Source organism: Halichoerus grypus, chromosome 2, assembly GCF_964656455.1.
Source record: "Halichoerus grypus chromosome 2, mHalGry1.hap1.1, whole genome shotgun sequence".
NCBI lineage: Eukaryota > Metazoa > Chordata > Mammalia > Carnivora > Phocidae > Halichoerus > Halichoerus grypus.
Window position 1 is genome coordinate 127,206,686 of NC_135713.1, and position 21,013 is coordinate 127,227,698.

The following is a 21,013-nucleotide window of genomic DNA, read 5'->3' on the forward strand; positions in this document are numbered from 1 at the left end:
AATAAACTCAAAATGGATTAAGAACCTAAATGAGACACCTGAAACCATAAAAATCCTACAAGAGAGCACAGGCAGTCATTTCTCTTGACATCAGCCATAACAGCATCTTTTTAGATATGTCCTAAGGAAAGGGAAACAAAAGCAAAAATACACTATTGTGACTACATCAAAATAAAAAGCTTCTACACAGCAAAAGAAAGAACCAACAAACTAAAACACAACCTACTGAATGGAGAAGATATCTGCAAATGACCTATCCAATAAAGACTTAGTATCCAAAATACATAAAGAACTTATACAAGTCAACACCAAATAAAAAAAATAATTTAAAAATGGGCAGAAGACATGAACGGACACTTCTGCAAAGACGACATACAAATGGCCAACAGACATATGAAAAGATGTTCAACATCAGTCATCATCAGGAAAATGCAAATCGAAACTACAATGAGATTTTACCTCACACCTGTTAGAATGGCTAAAATCAAAAAGACAAGAAACAACACGTGTAGACCAGGATGTGGAGAAAAAGGAACCTTCATGCACTGTTAGTTGGACTGCAAACTGCTACAGCTACTGTGAAAGACAGCATGGAGGTTCCTCAGAAAATTAAAAATAGAAGCACCCTATGATCCAGTAATCACACTACTGGTTATTTAGTCAAATAATACAACACCACTAACTCAAAGGAATATATACAGCCCTATTTTATTGCAGCATTATTTACAATAGACAAACTATGGAAGCAGCCTAAGTGTCCATCAATAGATGAATGGATAGAGAAGAGGTGGTGTGTGTGTATATACAATGGAATATTACTCAGCCATAAAAGAGAGGAAAATCTTGGCATTTTTTAATGACATTGATGGAGCTAGAGCATATAATACTAAGCGAAATAAGCCAGTCAGAGAAAGACAAATACCTTATGAGCACACTCATATGTGTAATTTAAGAAACAAATGAGCAAAGGAAAAGAAAGAGAGAGAAACAAACCAAAAAACAGACTATGAACTATAGAGAACAGAGGGTTACCAGAGGGGAGGTGGGTGAAAGAGGTGAAGAGGATTAAGAGTACACTTAATGAGCACTGAGTGATGTTTGGAAGTGTTGAATCACTATACTGTACACTTGAAACTAAAACAACACTGTATGTTAACTACACTGTAATTAAAATAAATTAAAATACCCACTGACAATACACATAGCACTCAACTTGTGGTGAGTTCTATGGGTCAACGATTTTTAAAGAAAACTACAGAAACAGATGACTATGGGGAATATGGTCTTGAGTGGAAAATTTCTATATCCACCCTAAGATCAACACATTTCCTTTAATTAGTATCATTTCCTCTAAGTATTTTTTCAGTGAACATGTACATTAAAACCACTCACAAATATTATTAGATGCTAATAAAAAATGAAAATAGGTTTCCTGCATGTGACTACTTTTCAAAGAAGAAATGGCTTCTTTTATAAAAGCATGTCTTATATCCACATAGCACAAAACAAGCAGAGCATTTTCTCATGCTGCCCAGAAAACACTCTGTAATCAAAACCACAAAAGGGCTGCTTTTATGATTTCCTCATGGAAATCATGGCCTTTACAGTGAGAACATACAGCAACAGCTACAATAAATTCCAGCTGCTGTGGTAAGGATTATTATACTATGGGTTAGCTGCTGAATGGGCCCAACACTGAGCCACCAATTCTATTTACTTAAGCAAAGCACAGACCCTCAAATGGCAATTATTTCCAGATATTTAAACCCTGGATCATTAACCAAAGTAGGAATTTAATATCAGTTTCATTCCCTTAAACTGTAACACTATAACCAGGCTTTCAAAAATATTTTCTACCTATAGATAGAGACAGATATTTTGGATCATACTGACAAAACTAAAGAGCTAATACCAACTATTCCATTCCCTAAAAATCTCCAAAGCTACTTCTTTACAGATAATTTCAAGTTTAACAGGAGAAACTCTGAACCATTCAGGGGCAATATCTGAATGGAGCAATCCCATTCTACTTCCTTAATAATTTTCTTTTATATACACATTTCCTCATTCTCTCACATTTGGTGAATGAATTATTCCTAACATGTGTGTGTGTGTGTGTGTGTGTGTGTGTGTGTGAGAGAGAGAGAGAGAGAGAGAGAGAGAGAGAGAAATACCTAAACCCACCAGAGCACCAGAGAGCTTCTAAAAGACTGGTACCCACAGCAAAATGCTATCAAGTCAGGGAAATTGGTATATCTGAAATCAGCCACACGACCATGAAACCAAGAAACTACAACAATAATAAATATGTATTTTCTGGTTTTTTTCCATCTCTAAAATTGATATAATATTTTCCTATCATTAGCCAAACATAGGCTTATCAAGATGCCTCACTAATCAGATAATTATAAAAATTAACTTATTCATTATGTATTCACTGAGCTCCTACTACATGTTAGCCCCCCACAAAAAATTTTTAAAATACATAGATAAAATAAATATAACTCAGCAAGTTATAAAGTATAATAAACATATTTTTAAGTGTATAAAAATGAATATACCGAAGAGGTAAAAGATATTATGTACAGACTATAAGAGATTAAAAATGAAGTGCAGTATTGGGCGCCTGGGTGGCTCAATTGGTTAAGCATCTGACTTCAGCTCAGGTCATGATCTCAGGGTCCTGGGATCGAGTTCCGCAACAAGCTCCCCACTCAGCGGGGAGTTTCCTTCTCCCTCTTCACCCGCCCCTCCTCCTGCTCATGCTTGCTCTCTCTCAAATAAATAAAATCTTGAAAAAAAATGAAGAGTGGTATAAGTAGGTAGAAGTAACAGTCAGTTTTAGTTTATAGCAATTTTGACACAGCAACAAATAAGACTTTAAAGTCTGGCCTACAAAGATGTCCAAATAGGAATTTTAAAAACTTGTTTTTTAAGATTTTATTTATTTATATGAGATCATGACCTCAGCCGAAGGCAGATGCTTCACCGACTGAACCACCCAGGCACCCCGGATTTTTAAAAACTCTTAACAGAAGTACTCCAATCCCTTTTATATTTTATTTATAAAGAGTACTAAAGTCTGGCTTCATGCTCAGGGGTGAAAGAATATCAATGTTCCAATTAATGTTAAATAAGCATTTAGTGAAACATTAGATGCATTAAATTAACAAGACAAGATGCTCACTGTAATCACAATGTTCCACAAGTTCTAGCCAATGTAATTAGTAAGTGAACCAATATGATATAAAATTTGAAAAGGATAAGCAAGATTTAAAACTATGTTTAATTACAAATAGACTATATTCCCAGAAAAGCTAAGTGAATCAATTGCAAGACTAATAGAAATACTATGTGAATTTGTTAGATTGGCTGATTAAACTTAACAAAGAATAATCACCTTCCTAATGTTCACAATAAAGAGATGAATTTAAACAGTACAGCACCATGAAGAGGCAGTGCAACAGAGGTTTATTTAGCACATGGATATCAGTGCCAAACAGATACAGAGTATAATCTCAACTCTATTACTTCCTAGCTACATAAACCTCCATAAAATCACCGAATGTCTCTAAGTTTTCTCAAGTATAAAAATGAGTCCTTGTCAATGCTGGCCGCGGAGGTGACACCATGGGCACAAGGTAGAGGGGCAAGTTAGCTATCACCGCTGTGGGTGGTGGGAGAGCTAATTCAGGGGAGGGGGGAAATGGGGGAGGGAGAGTCGGGCAGCCCTGCACCCACTTTTTAAATTTTTTCCAGTGCCACAGCGGCAACCCCTCAGTGCAGATGGACCTCATTCCCAGAGTGACAAGAGCCACTGCCTAACCTGGAAGGAGGAATGCCCACTCCTGAGCAGGCCTTCACTAGCGGAGGAGCGGCAACCACAGAAAGGAAGCTGCCTCCACTGGCCCAGGCATGAAACCAGACGCCACAGCCACCTTCCTAAAGGAGCAGCTCAACTGAGAAGTCACTTCCTTGGAGATCAACAGATGTGCCAAATACTGGTATAAAAGAACCTGGAGTTTCTGACACTGTTCATCCCAACAACGATGTCATCAGGACAGCACTGGCACAAGGGACCCTCTATTCACCAGCACAGACATCTCTCCATGAAAGATCATTGGGTAACTCAAGAAGTCCAACAAAAATGAATTCTTATTCCAAGAGTAGATACCAGTAGAAGCAAGGAGTTTCCACAACAGCTATAATTTGGGTAAGACAGACAACAGACCATAGCATTCATTCATGGGATCAACTAATAACCATTTGGTGAGAAACTCAAGAGCTGAAGGACAACACTGGTTCAGCCATCCGTAGCTAATCGGGCCATGAGAAGAGTTAGTTTAGCTCCATCTGGAGCAGTCTTTCTTTTGTTATCAGGAGGCACGTCTCCTTCAAAGGGGTTACAGAAAACTTCTCTGGAGAGCAGATTCGGCTCTGTGTCAGTGAGTGACTCCCAACCACTGAACCCCAGTGCATATTCCTTCACTCCATTACCTGCTCAGCAGGCAGCCTCACCATACTCTGCATACAGACTCGCTTCCCCCGTAGTTGTACATAGGGCTGGATCAGTCACCTCCCAGCAGACTTCCAATCCCAACTGACCGACCTCTCAGTACCAAACCACTACCAAAGTAGGGTCCCCACTGATCCTGATGGAAGGCACAGACTCAAGTAGCTTCCCATCCCAAGGCCAAGTGGGGTCATTGTCCCCCAAACACTGAGGGATGACCACCGCACCATACCCTGTGACCTTCACTGTAAAGGACTGTTCATGACATAGAACAACTTGCACAGCAGCAGTATGCCATTTAGGAAGAGTATGGTTCCACATCGGCCAGACAGCCTGAAAGGCTTAGAGTTCCTGTGCTAGGCAGTACAACCAGCTTGGAAAAGACCTTCGTTCAGCTCTGTCTCCCAACCTGCTCATCACTCCTATATAGGAGGGGAAGACCTATTACAGCCCAATGTTATCACAGACCAAACCACGGAACCGTAGAAATCCAAAGATCATAGGCAGCACTATATTGCCCAGGTACAGTAGGTGTTGGAAACATGCAAAGGATGTCCAGCCAGCAAAGCACCCTTACATACCAAAGAAATAATTATGCTCTGAACACAAGAGCTACCTGCCCAGAGCCCTACAGGCCAATACAGCACCGAGTGCAGGAGTGCAATTATAACAGGCTGCAGCATGCAACACCACATGTGATGCTAGCACAAGATCCCCATCAATAGACAGTATTCAGAAAGACCCCAGGGAGTTTGCCTGGCATGACCCCAAGCTGCCTGAAGTCATTCACATGCTGCAGCACCCTGGCCATCAGGGGAGGCAAACGCAGCAGCCTACCTGCAGCACCTGTGCTTTGGCAACAACAAAGTACAGATGGAGGGGTATAGGTAAGGAAGAATCAAGCATCCGTTCGACTTTTTGGACGACAGAGTTTTGGAAGTTTGGAGGAATGCTGTGGGGTGCCCTCCGAAACCTTGTTTTTGCAAGTCTACAGATGAAAATAAAATAGCAATAAAAAAAAATGTTGGTAGGATACCTGCCTTGTTCCAACTGATGAGAAAATCTACTGATGCCGAAGTAAGGGAATTTGTTACAGGAGTTCTTTGGAATTTATCTCCATGTGATGTTATAAAGATGACAATCAATCAAGATGCTCTCTCAACCTTAACAAACACTATGAATGTTCCAGTTATTCTGGATGGAATAGCTCTTCTTTTCATGATGATCACAAAACTAAATTTCAGACTTCACTTGTTCTGCCTAATACGACAGGTTGCCAGCTCCACAGGGGAGGAAGTGAAGAAGCACATGCAACCCTGTGAGGTGCTAGTAAACTCACTTTTGCATGGGATCCACACATGTGTGAACACATGTGATTACAACACCAAGATTGTGGTGAACTGCGTTTGCACCCCACGGAACCTGCCCAATCAGTTGCACCTGGAGGCCCCTCAGGCCTGGCTGCTGGGGCTGAATTAACTGGATGCCTTACCAGGAAAAGAATCTCCCAGCAAGGACTTGGAGCCCGGCTGTCAGGGGGCGAACAGAAAGAGAAGGACACAAGAGGATCAACGGGATGGAGCTGGTCATATCCCAAGACGGTCAAAGTACTCCAAACGGGCTGAGATGCTGTGGCATCCATCAGTGGTAAAACCGTATCTGATTTTTCTACCAGAAAGTTGCATGCCAGCTACCTTGGAGGGCTCTGCTGGATCTCTCCAGAGCCTCTGCTGGAAACTAGTTTGCAGAGTACATCCAGGTGACCATCCACAAATACAAAGGGCTGCCCATGCTTGTAGGACTTCTGAAAGCAGATAATGATAGATGCTCCATCTGAAGCAACTGCTTTGACGGATATGGTGCTAGATGTTTGGGACAAAAAGCTCACAGGTAAATACACCATGAGAGACCTGGCCAACCAGCTTCCCAGTAGCACTGGCCCCCATGTACTGTCTGATGAGACCATCTGCTGTGCTCTGCATGAGGTCACCAGCAAAAACATGGAGAACAACAAAGTCCTGGCCAACTCAGGGAGGATAGAGACATAACCAAGGGCAGAGGAGACAGATCATCGCTATAAGTGGTGAAGGCAGCAGCCCAGGTCTTGAATACAATATAGCAATATGAGGATCTCCAAAGCATTTCTGAAAAGGATGGGTGGAATCAAAACTATTTTGTTATACCTTTATTTTACATTCGAGTGAGACCAATTCAAATTGCATCCTTCTTTGTCAACCACTGACGAACAGATGTCACCCATCGTTCGTCAGCAGCATCTCCTCCTCACCAGCATGGTTACGAATCAGAAACCCTCACTCTGAATACAATAGGACCCAGCCACCTATGCAGTATTACAATAGCCAAAAGAAAACCAAACAAAGGCTTATATACTCTGGCTCCAGCAAATCTTCACCAACTTACATCAGTTCCTATTCCTCACCAGCAAGAAAACAAAACAGACAGCTCCCACACCGACTGTATTGTAGTCAAAATGATTCCAACAGTAAGAACCCTGCCATACACAGATAGATGTGTCTGCTGTCTCCTCATAGCTATAAAGATCATTATTTTGATGAATGAGTTCACTTCCCTATTACTAATTATTCAACACAGTATGGACTGAAATCAACCACAAATTATATAGACTTTTATTCCACGAAACAACGTTCTTATAGAGCAGAACAGTACCCAGGGTTCCCAGACTTATGGGTTGTAGCATCAACATGCTCAGTAGAACTACTCTATCTAATCTTGTTTTGAATGAGAAGAAAAGCCTGCCTTGCTGATTTGCTGAAATGTCCAAGTATGAAATGTATGAGTGAAGAGCAGTTTTTTTTCTTTTTTGAAGAATTATCAGTGAAGTGAGGAAACCTTTGGGAGAGAAGACTTTGACTTTCTAAGCTCTACTTAGGTGTCAGATGTAATTACTTGTAGATTCTGTAGTCTGGTAAAGGTGTGGGCGATGCAATAAAGAAGTTTAAGAAATGGGTGAAATGAGATGGGGGATGTGTAGGTAAAATCAAAGAAAAGGGGATTTTTCAAATGTGAAGAAAGTTATGTTCTGATAGTTTGGACAGAAAAAGAAATGAAATGAATGTCCCTCATGTTTTACTGCTATTACTAAAAAAAAAACTGTTAAATAGTTAAGATAATGTTGAAAAGTATACAGAGTATGTCATTTAGCAGTTCAACTCATGTAAGGCATTATTATTTGTATTATTAATAACAGAAACCACTTTGTCCCTTAAGTAAAAAAGAGGTATTAATACAGTGTGTGCATATATTAACCTTTCTAAAATCTGAAGAATTCTGAAACCCCAGTATATCTGGCCTCAAGATTCGGAATAAGGCAAACAAAAAAAAATCTGAATATGGGATTGAGGACTGTACACTTTTCTAATGCTTTATTAGGAAAAAATGAATAATAATTTATATATATATATTTTTTAAAGATTGCCAATTCCGGGTTCCCCACAATTGTTTTACCAGCTTCAGAGGTAGCAGGGGTTCAGTAGGCGTCTCCACCAAAGAGCTAATCACAAGAGATGATGGATACTCCTTTGCCTGTACAACCCTAATCTTGTTTAGTAAGAGATTATTAATCTCAGTTAATAATCCTACTATATACTAGTAGGATTATTCACATCATGTCAGCCTATTCCAGTTAACAATAAACTACTTAGCAATGGCATGGACTATGTATTTATTTACCACCTTAACTCTTCTACTTAATACTTGAATCCTTGTAATCAATCAATGAATGGCCTTTTCTGCCACCTTACAAACCTGATAATGGACTGCATTATCAGAGACTTACTTGCCTAATTCACAATTCAAGTTTTATTAAGTCCCTTGAGTTATCATTATATAGTTTAGAATAAAAGATCTATCAGTTAAGACGGTTTCATATACATGAAACATAAAATCCAAAGCCAACTGGACTAAACTGAATTTAATGGCTCATGTAAACTAAATAAAGTCTAGAAGTATACTATCTTCAGGGAAGACTGGATCTAGTGGTCAGGGCATGGTTTTTCTCTACTCCTTCAGTGTTTGCTTCTTACTCAACTGGTTTCCTTTTATGGTAAGAAGGTAGCTTCCAGGAGTTTAATGAGTACATTTTGATTTCTGTTGAAATTCAGCCAAAAAAAAAAATAAGTGCCTTTATCCCAGCATTCCTAGCAAATATCCTAAGATCATTCTGATTCATCTAGCTGAGATCACATGCCTGCTGTGACTGCCTTGGGTTAGGGCACATGTTCCATTCTAACAAACTCTTCGTAGTATTTATGAAATAAAGTACATTACAGTTGACCTCAGTGATTTCAACTTCTAATATTACTGAATGGTATTACTGAATTAAAATTGATAGGTTAAGCATATCATACAACTTTCACTACCTTCTTAAAAAGTTATTCCCCCAAACTTTAATAACAACCCATCAAGGAAAAAAAAAATTAACTCAAAATGTCTTACAAAATTACCCACAGGCTTTATGATTTTCCTTTTTAACACAACAGAAACCAACACCATATATTTTCTCAAAGCAAAAGAGGTTTACATCCGACTTTTTCAAGATCACAACAGTAGAATTTAAATAGTGAAGAGTACATGATTAGCTTGAGTTAGGAAAAAAAGTGTTTTTGTTTCATAGAGCCTTAAAATAGGAGTAAATATATGTGCTGCCGAAGCGAGCACAAAATAGGAGTAAATAATCCATCCTGTAACTCAAGACTCCTCTTGAGTTCACACAAGGTACTAGATTCACCATGAAACCTACCCCCCACACACAAAGACACACAACTAGGTCCTAAGAGCAGATCAAAGATGTACACCTTAGGGAGGCTTTTTCTGAATGTGCATTTCAAAGTCAAATACTAATTATTTCTGAATTACTATGTTTCTTACTTTTTATGTCCCTTATTCCTATAATGAGCAAAGAAAATAGAACATAAACTATCCTGTTTTTACGCCAGAGAATAGTGAAATTTATTACACTGAAAGCCAGTAATCAAATATATAGGAAAAGATCTGATATTAACAGTAAAGTCAAAGAAAAACAAAAGACAAAATATGAGCACCATTTTTTTAGAGTAGAACTAACCACCTGAATATGTGTTACACAATAATCATCTTAAAAGCCAAACTTCATTTATAATCCTGCAGGGAAGCAGTGTGGTTAAAGAAAAGGATTTGAACTAAAAGAAAATCTCTGTAGGGGCACCTGGGTGGTTCAGTCAGTTGGTTTTGGCTCACTTCATGAGCGGGGAAGTCTACTTAAGATTCCCTCTCTCCCTCTCTGCCCTTCCCCCTTCTCTGAAATAAAACAAGAAAGAAAGAAAAGAAAGAGAGAAAGAGAGAGAGAGAGAGAGAAAGAAAGAAAGAAAGAAAAAGAGAAAGAAAGAAAGAAAAGAAAGAAAGAAAGAAAGAAAGAAAGAAAGAAAGAAAGAAAGAAAGAAAGAAAGAAAGAAAAAGAGAAAGAAAGGAAGGAAGGAAGGAAGGAGAGGGAGGAAGGAAGGAAGGAAGGAGAGGGAGGGAGGGAAAGAAAGAAGGAGGGAGGGGGAGAGAGAGAGAAAGAAAGAAAAAGAAAAAGAAGAAAGTAAAGAAAGAAAAGAAGGAAAGAAAATCTCTAATTGTTCAATTCTGTAGATTGGTTTTTCAAATACTCAACTGTTCAAACAATTCAATTCAGTAAATATGCACTGCTGGCTTTATTAAGAAGACAGTACTGGGTGCCTGGGTGGCTCAGTCATTAAGCGTCTGCCTTCGGCTCAGGTCATGATCCCGGGGTCCTGGGATCGAGGCCCGCATCGGGCTCCCTGCTCCGCGGGAAGCCTGCTTCTCCCTCTCCCACTCCCCCGGCTTGTGTTCCCTCTCTTGCTCGCTCTCTCTCTGTCAAATAAATAAATTTTAAAAATCTTAAAAAAAAAAAAAAAAAAGAAGACAGTACTGGCATTAGACAGAGGAGGGATATAAACACAGCCCTTAACTTCACAAAGTTTTGGGGCGCCTGGGTGGCTCAGTTGTTAAGCGTCTGCCTTCGGCTCAGGTCACGATCTCAGGGTCCTGGGATCGAGCCCTGCATCGGGCTCCCTGCTCAGCTGGAAGCCTGCTTCTCTCTCTCCCACTCCCCCCACTTGTGTTCCCTCTCTCGCTGTGTCTCTCTCTGTCAAATAAATAAATAAAATCTAAAAAAAAAAAAAAAACTTCACAAAGTTTACAATGTGCCTCAAAAGCAACATATACAAAGCAGCATTACTGGACAGCACAGAACATAATCAAGGAGAAATAAATGAATGAGACACTAAAGACAGTGGGTAATCAGAAAGAGGAGAAATCAAATGAGAGGATTTCTACAGCCAGTAATAGAAAACCTAAGGGCAAAACTACTTAACATTAAGGAAATTTGTTACCTCACATCACAAGGAATCCACAGTTCGGGTGATTCTACATACATTACATGGAGCCCCAGTTCTACTTCTCTGCCGTTCTCGAGTCTGCCTTACTTTACATAAGGACATCACTTTCAGGCTAGTAGCAAAATGGCTACAGCAGTTCCAGATGTCACATCCAGATAAAACCACCTCTAGGGAGTAGAGGGATCAACTTTTTCCTTCTTTCTCAAAACCAAGAAAACCTTTCCCAGAATCCTCTTACAGACTTCCCTTCTATTACTCAGTCGCCAAAACTGGATCTATTCCTAAAATGATTCCCAAGGCAAGGGCACCTACCATTAACCAAGATTAGAGTGGATGCTGTTAATTATCATGACCATCATTTTAATGTTAGCTGAATATTTCAAGAAGACAGGCCTTGGAAGATGGTATAATTAGGCAAAGAAATAAAAGAGAAAAATACAATGACAAAGGAAAGGATGTGCCTAACTGAATAAAAAAAGTCAAACTGCAACCATACACTAAATACACTGTTAGGGACAAGGAACTTTCCTAAACTGCACTGCTGTCATTCTCTGTAATACAAAAATTAATTTACTATTCAACAGAGAGTAAATGCTAAGAATGGAGGAGGAGGAGTTCTCTTTTTATGAAAAGGATTTAGTTAATTATCAGTGGGGACAGTCAGACTCACCACTCCTTGTCAATGGAGTCACCCATTTAGCTATCTCTGGGTTGAGAACATTCCATATTATGCATACAGATGACTATAGACTCACTGTCAACAGAAGTTGTTCCTTGAAGGTTTCTTCTCATTTGGGTTCCAGGTTTCAGTCAAACGTCCACAAACTCGCAACTGGCCCTATGTGCAAATGAAAGCATGCAATTAGGAAGCAAAAGGCTACAGGGAACAATTCCCTCCTCCCCCATCTATATTAACTGATCCATAAGAAAACTGAACTTAAATACCAGATTCAATAAACCCCATGTTCAAACTAAGCAACTTTCATTTCAAAGGCTGTAGTGTGCTTATTACACGGTTACCACCCTTTCACATCATATAAATTTATTGTTGCGTCCACAGAATACCAGATACAACTCTTAGCAGAAGTTGCCCACTGGGTAGAATCCAACACACATTTATGTGTGGTGGACACAAATAAGGTTGACCTACACTCATGTTAAAGGACAGCTGCCTACATTTATAAATCAGAAGACTCAACATGGAAATCAAGATTTCTGACCTCTCTTGGGGAAAAAAAAAAAAAATAGAAGATCTAGCGATAATGGGCCCACATTCCCACATGGTAACAATCTGCTGGAGCTGATTAGCAGCTAATCCGTTGGGTGGGTCACAGGCTTTGCAGTTGCCTGCAGATGTCATCACTCTCTCATAACACAACTCAGTTATCTGTCTGGATCCTGCTGGCATCTGACTTTGCAAACTCTGCTATATTTTTATAATAGCTCACAGGGAACATTAATTACTATCAAAGCCAAGCATGTTTTTCTGCCTTGACAATACAATATAGTATAGGGCTAATGACTACATTGATTTTGGAGTCAGCAGGCCCTAGGTTTGGGTTCTAATTCTGCAATAACTAGCTGTGTGACCTCAGACCTATTTTTGACCTAAGAAATATTTTTTTTTCCTAAGATATATTTCTTCATTTATGAGCCTCCAAATAAACATATAAGCACTTAACACAGTCAACAAACAGGCCTAAATCATGTCCAAGCTGAAATGAAAATCCCAAATTCATTGCTTCCTCAGTTTTCTCCATCTCCGTAAGCTGCAATGTGATTCATGTGCATAAGCCTCAAACCTCAAAGTCCTTATCATATACTTTCCTTCATTCTCCCAAAACCAATACCAAGGTAATTGATTCTCTAAAATATGTAACTTGAATGAAATCTCAGAATCCCATAAAAACAAGTAACAATGCCTCCATCAGAATCAATTACTTTCCTGAAATTACCTACAAATTCAACCATTTAAGTAATAGTAGTTTGAAGTTTCAAGGTTCCATATTATGAAGAATATTAATATTTCATTAAAAAAATGAAGACGGGGGCGCCTGGGTGGCTCAGATCGTTAAGCATCTGCCTTAGGCTCAGGTCATGATCCCAGGATCCTGGGATCGAGCCCCACATCGGGCTCCTGGCTCAGCGAGGAGCCTGCTTCTCCCTCTCCCTCTGCCTCTCTCCCTGCTCATGCTTTCTCTCTCTATCTCTGTGTCTCAAATGAATAAATAAAATCTTAAAAAAAAAAAAATGAAGACGGGGTGCCTGAATGGCTCAGTAGGTAGAGCATGCGACTCTTGATCTCGGGGTTGTAGGTTTGAGCCCCACACTGGGTGTAGAGATTACTTTTAAAAAAATGAGGTGCCTGGGTGGCTCAGTTAATTAAGTGTCTGACTTGATTTTGGCTCAGGTCATGATCTCAGGGCCGTGAGATCAAGCCCCGCGTGGGGCTTTGTGCTCAGCGGGGAGTCTGCTTGAGGTTCTTTCCTTCTGCCCTTCCACCAGCTCGCTCTCTCTCTCTCAAATAAATAATCTTGTTTTTTAAAAAATGAAGACAAAATACTGGGGATAATACCAATCACTCCTTGAAAGATACTGACACATTACATTTTGTAAACTTACATGTTTCTTCCAATCTAAACTAACAATGAACTAGGATGCTATGCTTCATCTGAAAACAAAATTAAGAAAAGAGATGGCTAGAATTAAAAAATCAACTGTTTCTATAGAACAACTGTTCAAAGAACAATCAAAAAATCCACTTTTGGAAATATTACCACTGGAAAATATGAATTACAAATTATCAAATGACGTGTAACAATGACAAATACATGGAGAGATACACTACTATGTTCAAAATTCAATGATCTTAACATGTCAATTCTTTCCAATTTGAGCAAAAGATTCCACGCATTTCTAATCAAAATCCCAGCAGCTTTTGTAGAAATTGAGAAGTTGATTCTAAAATTCACATGGAAATGCAAATGAGCTAGAACGGCCAAAACAACTTCAAAGATAATTAATATTGGAAGCCTTATACTACCTGACTTCAAGATTTGTTATAAAACTGCAAATATCAAGACAGTGTGGTACTGAAAAGACACAGATCAATAAAACAAAATTGACAGTCCAGAAATAAACCTTGCTACAAAGGCACTTCAGTGGGGAAAGGGAGAGCCTTTTCAACAAATGGAGCTGGAATGACTGGATGTCCACACCTTGTGCCACATATAAAAATTAATTCAAAATCAATCACAGACCTAAAGGTAAAACCTAAAACTATAAAATTCCACAAAGTAAACATAGTAGAAATTTTTTGTGGTCTTAGACAAAAATTTCTTAGATAAAACACAAAAGCATGACATGTGAAAGACAAAAGTGACAAACAGGACTTCATCAAAATTACTAATTTCTGCTATCTGCAAGACACTTAACAAAAGATACCTCACATGCTGAAAAAAAAATAGATGCAAATCTCATGATCTGAAAATGGACTTATATTCAGAAAGAATACAAGAAAGGATGCTCAAAACTCATTAAGAAAGCCCCATTTTATTTTATTTTTAAAGATTTTATTTATTTATGTGAGAGACAGAATGAGAGAGAGAGAGAGCATGAGAGGGGGGAGGGTCAGAGGGAGAAGCAGACTCCCTGCTGAGCAGGGAGCCCGATGTGGGACTCGATCCCAGGACTCCATCCCGGGACTCCAGGTTCATGACCTGAGCCGAAGGCAGTCGCCCAACCAACTGAGCCAGCCAGGCGCCCAAGAAAACCCAATTTTAAAAAGGAACAAATGGGGGCACCTGGGTGGCTCAGTCATTAAGCGCCTGCCTTCGGCTCAGGTCGTGATCCCGGGGTCCCGGGATTGAGCCCCGCATCGGGCTCCCTGCTCAGCGGGAAGCCTGCTTCTCCCTCTCCCACTCCCCCTGTTTGTGTTCCCTCTCTCGCTGTGTCTCTCTCTGTCAGATAAATAAATAAAATCTTTTAAAAAATAAAAAAATAAAAAGGAACAAATGATCTTAACATACTCACCAATGATGTACACACAGCAGATAAGGACATGAAAATATACCTTAACATTATCATTCATTAGGAAAATACAAACATTGGCAAGGATATGGAGCAAGTGGAATGATCATATGCTATTGATGAGAATGTGAAATGGTAAAACCACTTTAGAATACAGTTTGGCAGTTTCTTAAAAAATTAAACACACACTTAACATACAAGCCAGCTATTCCTAGGTCTTGCCTAACAGAAATGAAAGTCTATGTTCACAAAAGACTGTTCTTAGCACCTTTATTTTTAATACCCAAAAGTGGAACCCCAATTATCCAACAAGAGGCGGATCGATAAACTAAGTATGGTAAAGCCATTCAATATTTTACTACTTTTAAGAAAAATAATGAACTATTATACACTATTTAACATGGATGTATCTCAAAATAATTACGCTAAGAAGCCACACCAAGAGTATATTCTGTAGAATCCATATACACAAAACTCTAGAATCTCTAGATAGAAAGCAATTCAGTTGATTGCCTGGGAATAGAGGATGGTGGACAAAAAGACCCACAAATGGCTGAAAAAAACCTTTTGGAGGTGCCTGATATTTTCATTATCTTGACTGTAGAGATAATTTCACAGGTATAAAAACTTCAAAATTTATTAAACTGAACACTTAAATATGTGCAGTTAATTTTAAATCAAATTCATTGCATATTAATAACTGAAAGCAAAACTGATTAATATGAAAAGCAAGACCCTTTCAATGCATTAACTATGAAAATCACAGCCACTATCTTTTTTTCTGAAAAATAATTCCATTGAAAAGTATAGTATCTCAATGTTAAAGATCAAAACCATAATTACCGATCACAAAGAAAGCATATGTCAAAAACTGCACCCTAGCTAACCCCATATAATTCGGCATGGGCAAAAAGAAAATTTAGTGGATTTCATTATTACTCATTCAACTGCAGTCCACAAAGTACCCCAGGCTTTCATTACATTTGGTAGGAATTAGATAAAAAAAGTTTTTTTCACTGTCAACCAAAAACATTTTAATATAGTAATTTTATTAGCATTCATCCCAGTATCACCACTATACTGTATTTCACATTCTGCTTAGAATTAATGAAGAAATCATCAAATCAGATCCATTTTAATTAATTGTTAACTGCTGACATGGCTTGGTGCTTTTTACATATTAAATGGCACCTCTATCCCCATCTGCCTATTATTTATACTGATAACAGAAAATTACATTATTTCTTCAGCTGAATTTAATCATTAAATTTTATTTTAGATAATATCAGAAGTGTGTAAGCCCATCTCTATCCAGAGATATGTATTCTCCAAGTTAACAGTCTCAGTTCCATCACACTGCTATGAAAAAAGGGCTTCATCTTTAGAGAAATGAGTTAGTAATGCTACCTTAGAATACTTTTAGGGCAGTCACAGAGAAAAATCATGCTAGTTCTGCATCAGCACAAATGGCACAACTAGAATGAATGAGCAGAGGCTCTATTTTCCACACATTAGAACATCTTTCTGAGTCACTGCTGCCTCAAAGGGAACGTCCTGCCTTCGGACACCTATCATCAGCAGTCGGAGTATTACGGCAGCGATCTGAAAATACCAGATAGCTGATCTAGACCAGCTTTATGATTCCTTGCAACCCTCAGATGCTCTTATGAATTTAAAAATAAAAATCTATTTTTAAGTGCCCAAATCCACTGCAATTCAAAAGTCTTAGGTTTAAGCCGGTCAAACTACAAGAAGCTAAAGCCTTAAGTCTTACAGTAACATTTTTGTTTAGTTTCCACTTTTCCTCAATGAATAATGGCTTAAATTACCAGGCCTTGACCCTATTAAATTACTCTGATACTGAAAGAAAAATATGTACTAAGTATGTGTTCCATCTCCTTGCTCATTTAAGTCAAATGCTAATTCTTTCTTTCTTCCCAAAGAAATACAGATCTGGCAAGAACAATAAAGATCTATGAGAAATCTAGTTCAATTTCTTCATTTTACACACTGAAGAAAGTAAAGAAATTTGCCCCCAAATTCTAAACTAATCAGTATACTATAAAACCTATTAGCACTGTAATAAATCACTACCATTTATTTCCTCCTTAAGTACACTGTAAAGAAAGGCATATAACCATTCAGTTACACAGTTTAAGTGAAAAGTTATCTGGGCAATAACATCCTAGCCAATGGTGATACTATTAGAGATTCAAGACATTTTGCCTCTAGCTACTGTTCGCTGGTGCTGTTAACGTTCCTGGGCCCTAAAAGCGTAGGATGTGGTAGGGTTACAGAAATGGATAGAAATGACAGTATATACATGAGTAGCTGTGAATGAGGCAAAACTTTTAAACAGGGAGAATGAATGTATTTCTAACTACCAGAGTTTCAAAACTGGTGGAAAAGGCTGGGACGTGGTAATAAAGATGCACTACCAGTGGGAATGCAAAGTTGTACAACCACTTTGGAAACACTGTGGAAACTTTCTTATATACACTTACCAGGCACCAAAACAAACCCACTCCCAAGAGAAATGAAAACAGGTCCACATAAAGAACATGGACCAGAGGAGGCAGTAGAGGAGAGCAATTAAGAAAACAGGCTCTGGAGTCAAACTGTCAGAGTATGAATTCTGGCTCTGCCACTTACTAAATATGTTGAGTTTAGACAAGTTACTCACCATGCCTCAACTTCCTAAACTATAAAAAGGAAATAATTCATAAGGCTATCATGAGTTTAAATTATGTTAATACACGTAAAATGCCTAGATAACGTAGTCTGGCACAAAGTAAGCCTTCAGATAAATGACTATCAGAAGGGGAATGGGATTTAATACATGATGTAATATGACGAGAGTAATTTTCTGAGCAAGTCAAAGGGCATTTTTAAATACAGATGCACACCCACAGCCACTGCAGTACAATGTAGTGTTTAAGAGTTTACTTGGATTTTGTTTATATCACTTCATTGTGTCCAAGTCTGACTGCCACAGAGAACTGTAGGCCAACTTCCCTGAGATTTGGTTTCATCAACTATAAATAAAAACAACAGCCAATTACCCGAGAGGATTATTTTAAGAATGTAATTAAGATGTATCAAGTGCGTAGTTAGTACAATGCTTGGCACATGGTAGCTAAAAACTGATACTATTTTATTACACTATATTAAAATAAGCACATTATAACTACAGTGACCATTTGTTCTTACTTGCTAATGATAGCCCCAGTTTATGCAAGTTTTCACAATGTAATTACTCAGAAGTCAGTCCCCTTTCTATCTCAGTATGTCCCAGTTTAGATAATAAATTTTCTCAATATGTCCTAGGTTAGATGATAAATTATATGGCTGCCCTAATTTATAACTGAAATACTTTCAGGATTTTCCATCTATTTAGTTCTTTATCTTTTCAAATGTTCTCTTATGTCTTTTTAATGACATTACCTCTTTGCTCTCCAACTCACCATCCCCATTTCACACACATACACACACACACACACACACACACACACACACACACACACACACACACACACACACACAATCTCTGGCTCTCACTCTCCTTATCTCTTTATCCAGGTGCTTGGTAACCTCAACGCACAAATCCAGGTCTGTTGCCCCATACTCCTAACAATGTCATGTTTCCCAAGCCTAATCTTTCTCAAATTCCTATCTGTCCCTTCAGTGTGAAGTCCAGAAAAAAACCTACTGACCTAAAAATATCACCACCACCAATTAGTATTTTAGCTGTCTTTAGGGACATCTACATTTTAACAGGTAACTCCTTTAGAAACAATGCCTTACCCCAAAGTAGAGAACCTCTAATAACATGAATTTCAGACACTGAGAGCTGACTAAGGGAGATATTTTAAGAACCATTTTCACTCCTCCAATCAAACAATTTTGGTGGGTTTCTACTAAATAAATTAAAGCAGCCCTGATTTCTTTCTTTTTGCTGGTTCCCAAATAATCCCATCAAAAACACCAAAGGTGTTTAGCTAAAATATAATAAGGTCACAGTTCTTTAAGAGTTTTGGTCTGTGCCCTCCTCTTTCACTGTACCAATGCTCTAAATTATTTCAGATCACTCTCCTAAGTTCAGCTACCATATGTATACTGATGACAGCCAAACCTACTTTCCCAGTCAAGCTCTATCTAAAGTCCAAAGTTCTCCAGCCTAGATGTCTTTCAGTTCAGCCTCACATAACCAAATGCATATAGTACACCCCACCTGCATGTGCTATCTCTGTCTCAGGCTTAACTGAACCTCACTTCTTCCCCAGCACTCCTCTATTCCAATCCCATGCAAATGATTTTCTTTTTTTTATTTTTTTAAAGATTTTATTTATTTGACAGAGAGAGACACAGCGAGAGAGGGAACACAAGCAGGGGGAGTGGGAGAGGGAGATGCAGGCTTCCCGCGGAGCAGGGAGCCCGATGCGGGGCTCGATCCCAAGACCCCGGGATCATGACCTGAGCCAAAGGCAGACACTTAACAACTGAGCCACCCAGGCGCCCCTGATTTTTTTTTTTTTTATGTTCTATTTATTTATTTGACAGAGAGAGAGAGAGAGAGAGAGAGCATGAGCGTGCACAAGTGGGGGGGGGGGAGCGGCAGGCAAAGGGAGAAGCAGGCTCACTGCTGAGCAGGAAGCCGGATATGGGGCTTGATCCCAGGACCCTGGGATCATGGCCTAAGGCCAAGGCAGTCGTCTTACCAAATGAGCCACTCAGGCGCCCCCTCCCCATTCAAATGATTTTCATTAAATTCTCTCATCTACCCAGTTTCTCAAACCAAATCCTTGACTCCTACCTTTCCATCCCTCCCCACTACAGCCAAACAACAATGGAATTCTCTGAACTATTCCAGTCTGTTTCTTTCCAACCCAAAAGCCACTGGTCAAGGCCTGGGCACCACCATTATATCTAAAAATTACCATTATAGCTGTTAAGCGATCTCCTGGCACATCCCAACCCCTCCAATTCGTTGGCATTTGGGACAGAATGATCCTTCTAAAATGAATGGTTGGTGGTGTTTGTTTTTTTTTACTTAAAACTGCCACTAATGATTGACTATTATCCTCAGGAACAGTTCAGTTAATACAATTTCTAAGGGCCTTTATGACGTGCTCCCCAGTTTTCCCTTGAACATCATTTACTGCCTCTTCCACTCAATGCCCCATAACTGTGCCATCATCCAGCCATTTTCAGTTTCGTTCTGTTTCATGAAACACCAGGTTCTCCCTCTCGTGACTACAGGGCATCACACTTGTCCACCTCTACCTGGCGTACTCTTCAGAACTTGATATGGCCATCACTTCCTTCAGGAAGCTTTCCCCAACCCCCAAATCTATATTAGGTGCTCTTCCAGTGTATCAGGTACCTTCCCTTCAGGGCACTTATATTACAGAAGTTACCAATCCTGCTTGTACCTCCACATCATGAAAAGTAACTTAGGCCTATAATTTCAGATTCACAAGTTGAGGAATATGGCATCTGTTTTGGGTACCATATCCTAAGAGACATTTTTATAAACCAGAACACAACCAGGAAAAGAAAAACAAAGCTGGAGGTATCACAGTCCCGGATTTTAAGATACACCACTATGTTGTAGTAATCAAAACAGTATGGTACTGACACCTACACTGACACATAGATCAATGGAAGAGAATACAGAGCCAGAAATAAACCCACACCTATATGGTCAATTAATCTATGACAAAGGAAGCAAGAATGTACAATGGGGGAAAGATGGCCTCTTCAACAAACAGTGCTGGGAAAATATGACAGCTCTGTGTTAAAGAAGGACCCTGGACCACCTCCTTACACCATACCCAAAGTAAACTCAAAATAGATTCAAGATCTAAATGTGAGACAGGAATCCATAAAAATCCTAGAAGAGAACACAACCAGTAGTTTCTCTGACACTGGCCCTAACAACATTTTTCTAGACCTGTCTCCTCAGGCAATGGAAACAAAAGCAAAAATAAACTACTGGGAATTCATCAAAATAAAAAGCTGTTGCAAAGTAAAGGAAACCATCAACAAAACA

General features: G+C 39.1%; 1 protein-coding gene and 1 pseudogene across 4 annotated transcripts in view; one reads left to right on the forward strand and one right to left on the reverse strand.

Moving 5' to 3' along the window:
* CDC42SE2 (CDC42 small effector 2) overlaps positions 1-21,013 on the reverse strand; it is a 144,930-nt gene that overhangs the window by 63,448 nt on the left and 60,469 nt on the right. For 3 of the 4 annotated variants that reach the window (XM_036076509.2, XM_036076507.2, XM_036076508.2), the window contains exon 2: positions 11,688-11,770. The exons of the other annotated variant lie outside the window; for it this stretch is intronic. The gene's annotated coding sequence lies outside the window, so the exon portion shown is untranslated. The remainder of the gene's footprint in view (positions 1-11,687; positions 11,771-21,013) is intronic. 4 annotated transcript variants of the gene reach the window in all.
* LOC118525692 (plakophilin-4 pseudogene) lies at positions 3,839-7,273 on the forward strand (annotated as a pseudogene).